The sequence below is a fragment of the Poecilia reticulata genome, chromosome 14 (assembly GCF_904066995.2).
Source record: "Poecilia reticulata chromosome 14, P_reticulata-male-v2, whole genome shotgun sequence".
Taxonomy (NCBI): Eukaryota; Metazoa; Chordata; class Actinopteri; order Cyprinodontiformes; family Poeciliidae; genus Poecilia; species Poecilia reticulata.
Window position 1 is genome coordinate 16,495,788 of NC_088843.1, and position 9,148 is coordinate 16,504,935.

At 41.5% G+C, this 9,148-nt stretch overlaps 1 protein-coding gene across 3 annotated transcripts in view; it reads right to left on the reverse strand.

Moving 5' to 3' along the window:
* Positions 1–8,421, reverse strand: part of srrm3 (serine/arginine repetitive matrix 3) — a 97,260-nt gene extending 88,839 nt beyond the window's left edge. For all 3 annotated transcript variants that reach the window (XR_535402.3, XM_008428135.3, XM_008428133.3), the window contains exon 1: positions 8,242–8,421. The gene's annotated coding sequence lies outside the window, so the exon portion shown is untranslated. The remainder of the gene's footprint in view (positions 1–8,241) is intronic.
* Between the last annotated feature and the right edge of the window lie 727 nt (positions 8,422–9,148).

Sequence of the window (9,148 nt, forward strand, 5' to 3'; positions counted from 1 at the left end):
TTTGAAAAAAGTGTCCTGCTAGTACACCAAAACCAGTATAGGTGTGTGTGTGTGTGTGTGTGTGTGTGTGTGTGTGTGTGTGTGTGTGTTTAATACCTTGGAGTGAGCAGCAGATGGTTTTGTGTTGGGCGTAGCAGCTGCTGCCGCTGCCCCTCTCTCTATTCTTTCCTGTGTCCGACCCCCACACCCACACACAAACACACAAACTGCTCCTGAAATGTACACAGCAGTCACCTGACGTAACTGGACGCCGATCCGCTTCATTATTTATCAGCTGGCTGACATGAACGGCCCTGATAAGTCTCAAACAGAGCCTCATTCGTTCCCCAGAGAATGGATGAACGTGCACGTTGTGACATCGTTCCTAAATTATGAGGGCAGAAAGGTTCAGAGATGAACTACGAGTGCTGGAATAAAAGGAATTAAGTATTTAACCGCTCTTCCCCCTTCATCCGTCCACCTTTGTTTTCCCCTTCTTACTCTTTAGCTCCCTCCTTCACTTCTCCTTCTAGAAGTTTGCAACTTCAAAGCTGCTCTGGAATCAGTTGGATAGAGGAAGATGGTCCTTTGGGGGACCAATCGCAAACACACACGCACACACACACACGATACACTCACTCAGAGCCAGAAGATTGCTAACAAGCAGTCAAACCGTGCCCTTTGAGGAGTAACAGTGTGAACGCTTCAAAAGGGCTCGACTCGAAAATGAGCGCAGCCTCTTTTCTTGACTGCATTGACTTCAACAATGCAGTTTCATGAGCTCTTCACAGCACACATATACACACACACACATCAAAACAGACATCCCCCGTGCCCACACACAGATGATCACTTGACAGAACATCAGTCTACTGCCAAAAAAACAGCAGATACAGAAGTAAAAGCAAGACTAATGTTAGGCTTTCCACTAAAACTTCAGCGGGTGGTTATTATTTAACGTTTATCAGTGTGAAAAGTTGATTTTAGAAAAGAGAAAAGGAGGTATAAATTATTCAAATCGCAGCCTGTTTTAAATTTAATGTCTTTTTTCTTCCCTGCCTCTTGATGAGGATGTATCTGGGGCGGAGCCGTCTTTGATCAGGAGATGAAGCAGACGGTCTCTTGATCTTCCATCTCGGCTTAAATACTCCTCACAGTCGGGTTGCTGACCCGAAACCTCAAGTTCTGTCCTGAAAAGTACTGAGAGAAAAACTCAATTAACCCTAAATTGACTGGTGTGATCTCCAAGAGAAAGCGATGTTTTATGAAAGGCCAAAAATAATACAGGATTATGACGGGTCAGGTGAGAGTATAATAAAGGTGAAGATAGTAACATAAAGAGGAAAAAAACTTAAAGCTGCACCAATCAAATAGTTTGACAAATCTGATTTTTCAATGGCAGAATTAGTAGTTTTATGTTTATTTTTAAAAAACTAAGGAATTACAAGACAATCCAACCTAAAAATAGAGATTTTTAGTCAGCATAATGTCACCAATAAAGTAAATATATTGAATACCATCTATCTCTGCAACCCTGGATGCACAACAACTTACTTTTAGCTGACTAGTTAGTTGGGCTGTCAGCTCAGGTAGCCAGCCTGCGGTAATCTGCTTAACTTACATGCAGCTTGTAGTTTATTAACTGTAGCTTTTAAACAGTTTCCTTCAGCTGTCTGTATCTTTTGTGCCTTGAAAAAGGTCCAAATACCTCGACCTGGTATTCTTATTAAACACAAAGAAGTGCAGCAAACCACACTCTGTAGGTTGGCGCCTTCATAAAACAAAAACAGTAGGAATATTTAGTTTGTAATTTTTGTATCTGATCAGCTGATCGATGATCGGTACCCAAACTTTCCTCTGCTCGCCTGGTCGGTGCATCTCTACAAAACCCCTCCCGCTCAAAAAGCTTATATAAAGAAAATGAATTCGCCCAGCAGGAAAGCCTCCTTCCAGCTTAATACCAGGTAATGCGGGTCAGCAAAGCCGTTGGGATATGTCTGAGTGCATTGCTGCCAAGAGTATAATGACTTACGCGGAGCAGTCCCCGGACGGCTCCTTTCCTTTGACAGTAAAAGCTTTAATTCTGAGCCTACATTTCATTTGCTGCTTCTGTCTGAAATTGCACTGCCTCTTCACTGCCAATCACAGTAATGTGCACTTCAGCTCGGCTGTCTGGGTCTGTTGTGCCTCGACCCGGCTGCTCGCCCGCCAGTGTTGTCAGATGAGAAAGCTTTTGGCGAGCATCAATAACGTCTCCCGCTCGGAAAGCAGAAAAAGCTCTAATGTGTATTATTTTATGATCATTTATTGCAGTCCGGGACGGACATTTTAGTGGTTGCGTCATGAATTGAGGAGCACAATCCTTTCATTGGACCGTGTACGTGCCAATGTGGCTTCCAGTACAGAAATCCTGCTTCCACATCACAGGCTCTTTAAAATTTGCCAAGTGGCTGATTTTATTTCCCCGTTTCTCTGCCGGCGTGGATTTAAAGGTTTTGTTCTACATGGTGCGCATGAGGCATCCCATCAAGCGCTGTTGTTGTGATGACGTCTAGCCGGCAGTATAAACCATCAACACTGCCGGCTTGGCCAAATAACACTTCCCAGGAGGAAAAGGAGAAAACAGAAAGGTGTTAATTTGAAGCTAGAATGTATTGTTTTACCGTGAATTCACAGCCAATGCTCTGATGTAGCTACTTAAATCTAATTGTTGGGGTTAAAATGTAACAAAATACTGTTTGGGTTTTTAAGTTGTGCATTTCAACCGTACTATTTTTAGAGTGGGTTGGTTATACGGGGAATATTTTTAATAGTTTAGAAAAAAAATTGGATTATATGAACAAGTTTGGAATTATTGTGGCTTTTCTCCAATTCACCCACAAAAGATCAAATTTATACATACAGAACCAAATATGGTATTATAATTTAGTATTCCCAAATCTGATAACGCTCTTATCCTCAACTCCAATGACTCTCCAATCACATGGAAATACTTAGATTTAAAAAGCAGTGGCAAAGCAAATGAGGTGGATTAGCAGCGCTCGACAACAACTGATGGTGTCGCCCAAAATGTTGATAAAAGTAGGTTCATATATTTTAGTTTTTTTTAAACAAACTCATTTGCTGTCTGTCAGTAAAGTAGCTCGCAAAAACTACAAATTAGTCTCTAGTTTGGCTTCTCTTCCTTCTAAACTCACACAAACCAACACATTTAGAGCGCAGGTCCTCTTCTGCCATCACTGCTGCAAATAATCTGTATCACCCAACTGTCAAGAGCTTGAACAAACCATTAGCGTATAAAAAGACAGCTGCAGTAGGGAGAGATGGGAAAGAGAGGCTGGAATAGAGTGGCTCTTCTTTTTTTTTTTTTTTCCATCACAGGCTGGGGAGTATAGATTTGCTCTGCTAACATGTTAGGTGGGTGTAGAAGCTGAAGCACCGAACTAAGAGAGCGAGCTCTACGCAGTTGTAGAGTGGCTAATGTTGGCAATCTCTGCCAGCGTCGAGGAGATTCACAGACTCGAACTTGGAATATCAGAAATGAGTCATGCTCTCTAGCTCCAGAAGCTGGCGTCAACAGACGCTGAGAGAGAGAGAGAGAGAGAGAGACAGAGACAGAGAGAGAGAGACAGACGGACAGAGAGACAGAGAGAGAGAGAGAGAGACAGACAGACAGACAGACAGAGAGAGAGAGAGTTACCTCACTGTGAAGCAAAACGGAGCAAAAACAACACAAACTCCCACACTGAATCTGAATGCAAGGGAAAAACAAAAACAAACAGCACTTGGTGATGCATGTGTTCTCTGCAACACAGAGAGGGATGGGGATGAAGAATCAAATACAAACTCCTCAAAGGAAAGTAGGAGAGGGTGTGTGTGATCGTGTGTGTCCATGCAGAGGGTGTGGGATGACAGTGGATGAGAGTTATCATTCGTAGAACAGAAGGAGCGGCGCGACGGCAGCAGAGATGGCGGCGGGGGAGGAGGGAGGGAGTTCCTTATAGAAAACGTTTCAGTAAGCTCCGATGACAGGAGAAAGGAGGTCAGCTTTAACTGAGAAGTTTCCTTTTGAAGTTTCAGATGAGAAAACATGACACAAACATTAAAAATACTTCAGACCAAATATGTGTGAAAGAGCTGATTCGTTAGGATTCTCCCCGAGGATTCCTGATCCACTCTGTTGAAAGGTAATTAAAGCGAAGTTTAAGGAAAGGAGATCGGGGAGGAATCTGTAAATTGGCCACAGATGATTATTTGTTTAAGTCTACACAACTTGTAAATCTCAAGTTATGCAGCGTTAATGGCGTAGAGTTGGACTTAATTTATTGTCGCTACACAAAAACACAACAGTGAATTTGGCAACGAAATGTCGTCGCTTGGCTACAAGAGTAGACAGAAAAAATAATGAAAAACTACAAGTGTGGCTATAAATACACATACGTATTGTAAACAAATAAATAATATACAAATAATAACACAGCTATGGAAAAATACAGAGACAAAATTAACAGTTTCTCTGATGTTACTTTTTATAGGTATTTTTGAGTAAAATGAACATTGTCCTTTTATTCTATGAACTACTGACAACATGTTTCCAAAATTCAAGGAAAGAGTTAATATTTATTTTCAGAAAATGAGTCAAAATCACAAAAAAGATGCAGGGCTTTCAGAATCAAATAATGCAAATTAAACAAGTTGATGTTTATTTAGAGAGAACAACACTAATGTTTTAATTCGGGAAGAGTTCAGAAATCAATATTTGGTGGAAAAACCAGGAAGTTTTCAATCCAGTTTTTACAGAGCTGCATATCGCTAAATATATATGGAAGAGGCAAACATAAAAACAATATTGAACTGGTAAGACATTCAGTAAAATATCAAATTTATCATTTAATTTAGTAACATTTTTGCCTCTTTAAATTTAAAAGTAAATGTTTGCCAAGACCCACTTGTCTAACAATAAGGTCAACTTTTTAAATTTCTTTCTTCCTTTTTATTTGTAAGATTTTTCCTTTGCACCACCCTGAACACCAACCCCAGTGGAAAAAGACTGGAAACTGGGCTGGAGGTTCACTTTCCAGAAGGACAATCACCCAAAACATTCAACCAGATCAAAGCGTTTTCATGTCTTAAAATGGCCCAGTCAAAGTCCAGACATCTCATGAGAATCTGTAAGCATACTTGAAAACCGGCGTTCTATGCATCTCCTGTGTTGTTCTGTTGGATAAAATCCCAATAAAATATATTGCAAACATGTCAGGTGGCTGTAAATCCCAACGAAATGTATTGTGTTGTTACAAGATGTGAAAAGTTTATGAATACTTTTGCTGTAAGTGGAATATCAGTAGCATGGAATGCATTTCTTGGAAGCTAATGTAAAAAAAAAAAAAAACACTTTCGAATATTTCAAGCCTCAACATATATTGGGGATAAGCCTCATTATTTGAGTAAAAATCCAGGTTTAAACCTACCGGATTTTCTGCTTAATCCTTTGAACAAGGGCCTCAACGTCTGAATTATTGCAAATCATAAAGTAATTTCAGAGGCTGACTTTCCTGCAGCTTTAAAACTCCATTATACAAAACGGCCTTCTTCGAACAAGCCAACACAGACCTGCTGCGCTGCAAGTACCGCAACACTCTTCTTCCGCAAAGGCACATAATCTCAGACCTGCGCTGTGAGAAAACGTCTCAACATCCTTCCTCCGCTCTGCCGCCTGCTCAGATGTGCCCCCGCGTACTCTCTCTCACCCCTCAGGGCTTTGCCCTTCAGGAGAGCTGAAGTAAGAGGAATTAGGACAGAAGGAGGAGGCGTGTGCATGTGTGAGAGACGACGGAGGCAAGGAGGGACGGCGAGGAGCGTCGCTGAGATGCTGCGGAGCGGTCGGGGTGGGGAAGGGGGGGGGGGGTATCACCGCTGATCTGAACGTGGGGTAGGCAGGAGGCAGATGCTCCCGAAGACGAGAAGCAGGATGAGAGTCAGGAGGCAGCGGAAGATGGCATTTCTCTCACACCTCTATGAGCAGCCGCATCCTAATGCAAGCTAATCCCTCTATCAGCCTCTCACCTCACCTGGTCCTATCTCTCCAATAGCGGCACTGTGACAAAATGGAAGGCTGCGTTTAGAGATACGCTCCACGTTCTGGCTCGGCCGGGTCGGACCGGCGCAGTGGAGCTCGGAGCGCTGTGCAGCCACAGGGATCAGGTCAGGGTTGTCACCGTCCTGCCTTTTCTCTCTCACACACACTCACTCACACACACACACACACGCAGACACACAAGAACACTCACACACACACACACACAGACACACAAGAACACACACATACACACACACACACACAAGAACACACACCCCCGCTGACTTTTTTCTTCCTCCGCTCAGCAGCATGTCGCAAACCAAGCGCTGATTACTGATTCGCAGGGCGCTCGTACAGACGGAGGCATGCAATCAGCTGGTATGTAGACGCTGCAGAGAGACTCGCACTGCGTATCCTAATTTTTCTTCCCAGTTTCTAATGTTATCAGTAATGTTAAATGATCAGCAAATAAATGTGGTCAGCACATTAGCCCAAGAGAAAAGCACCAACTGTCTGCTTACCAAACCAAAAATTGTTTTATTTTCCATTATTTTACCTCAGGTGTCTAGGAGTTTAGGTGCAGAATCGTTTCAGTTCTATTCAGAAATACTTTATTGATCCCAAATGGAATTTAAATGTTGTTGTAGCTCAAATCACAAGTTTCTTCAAAGAGTTATTGTAGATGGTGATGGCTGTGGACATCTTATCAATTAAGAGGAACGACTCACTCATGATTTTTGCAATTCTGTCAGAGTAAAACATTTTGCATCCATATTTTACACCATTTGAAAGAGACAAAAAACCAAATCACTTTCAACACAGCAAAGCATGGTGATGGCAGTATCATGCTGCCAGGTGTAAGTGTGCTCCACACCTCCCTCTTTGTCCTGTGCTGTATTTCTGAGACTGTTACATCATCACTTACGGCTGCTAATATAATAAAATATTTGTGGTCTGTTCAGTGGATATAAAAGCATTTTTAGAGAAGACCAATAAAAAAATAATTAATGTCTGCAATAATGTGGAAAATGCTTTAAAAAAAACTGAAGCTATTAAATAATTATAATTTGTTTGCGTTAAAAAAAAAATTCTAAAAAAATGAGGCACTAAGCTGACTGTAGACTATGGGCCAGAAGAAAGATGCTGGAGTAAGTCCTGCTTCAATCTACATCCAAGATTGAGTTGCTTCAGTCCTTTTATCCTTTTTGCCAAATATTTACATTAATTAAATGACATTTTTTAAACTACAAATTTGACATGATTACATGGTGATAGATAGATAGATAGATAGATAGATAGATAGATAGATAGATAGATAGATAGATAGATAGATAGATAGATAGATAGATAGATAGATAGATAGATAGATAAACTCAAATGAACACCTTTTACTAGATGATTGAGACTGCAGTCACTACATAGCAAGTCAAGTCTAATTCCTGTATTCCAAACTAAACGACCTTTAATGTAAAGTTTTATATTTTAAGAAATTTGAATACAAAATATGTAAATTTTTTACTATATTTCTGTTTTATACGTCACCCACACATCATAATAATGAAAATGGCATCTCTTTTACCTAAAGTATTGTTTATTTTTTAAAGGCGTTGTAATGCTTTTATTATTTTTTTTCATCAGTGGTAGCTTTAAGATACTTTTTAGGAGTCCGGAAGAAGTGAAAAATAAAGCACGTACAGCACGAGCCATGATTGTAACTTACCCTGAAAAAGCGAAATAAACAAACAAACAAACAAACAAATAAATAAATAAATGTTCCACAAACAAGCAGAGAGGCAGTTCAATGAAATACAACACGCGCCTTAATCCACATGAACAAAAATGGCTCCGGAAATATTAAATGTCCCGCAGCGAGGTGCGACCAACATACAAGCGCCAGCTGGCCACTGTGTATCGACAGACGGAAATAGGAGTTATAAAACCTCAGCATCATCCGCAGAGCTCGGAGATGCTGCTGCCTGGCTAAAACACGGACTCCCCTCAGCCTTCTCTGCCACTGCTCCTCCTCGCGTCACTTCAAACGGGAGAGAAATACACGGGGCCGCAACCAGAACGTAAACACCCCTTATGCTGCTATCCCGTATTTATGAAGCCAGGAGGAAAAGGGAGAAGCCCGTCAATCTGCTCCAACTTAATCCTATTTGAGCCATGTTAACAACTCTTACCTTGTCCCCGCTCCTTTGTCCTGTTGCGGTCGGTGTTTCTGCCGGATATCGGTGTGTATTCTCAGTATATTCGTGTATCTGGGACTCGGGTGTGCGCTGGTGCTGATGGTGAGCCGCAGCTTCGGTCCCTCCGCTCGGCTTGTGGTGCTGAAGTGGACAGCGCTTCGAGCAGCTCCGGGAACAAAAACCCTTATATGGGCTTCTCCGCCCTCGTCACAGTGCACAGCGCCCTCTGTCAGAGCGGAGGAGCGCCTACAGCACAGAGGTGACATTGAGCACAACGAGTAAATTATTCCTATATTAACGACACAGGAACTTGATTTTTAGATTTTTGTTTTGTTTATGGATAATAATTAAATCCTTGATTAAAACTACAGAAAACAAAATCAGAATTTCCATTAGGACCTAATTTATGATGACAATAAGTCAACATCTATTATTTATTTCTTGGAGACTAACACCAGCCAACACTGCCTCTATACCAGTGGTGCCCAAAGTCGGTCCTCAAGGGCCGGACTCCTGCATGTTTTAGTTCTCTCTCTGGTGGTAGTAACAACCTTTTCAGGATGACGATGTTCTTCTTAGGCCATCATTGATCCAGGTGCGATAAACCAGGAAGATAATTAAAACATGCAGGGTGCCGGCCCACGAGGGCCAACTTTGGGCACTACTGCTCTATACAGCTTGAACCCTTTTGCATGTAATCATGATATAAATGTAAAACTCAATGTGTGCTGTCAGTACTGTCTTTCCATATATACTGTCTTTCCATGTATAGGCAGTGAGTTGAACAAAGCTGACAAGTGAGACGTTAAAAGGATGAGATATTGCTTTATAGAGAAACCCCAATCTAAACACTGAAGTTTAAGGTTGCAATGTGACAAAATATAAAAAGTTCAGGAAGTGT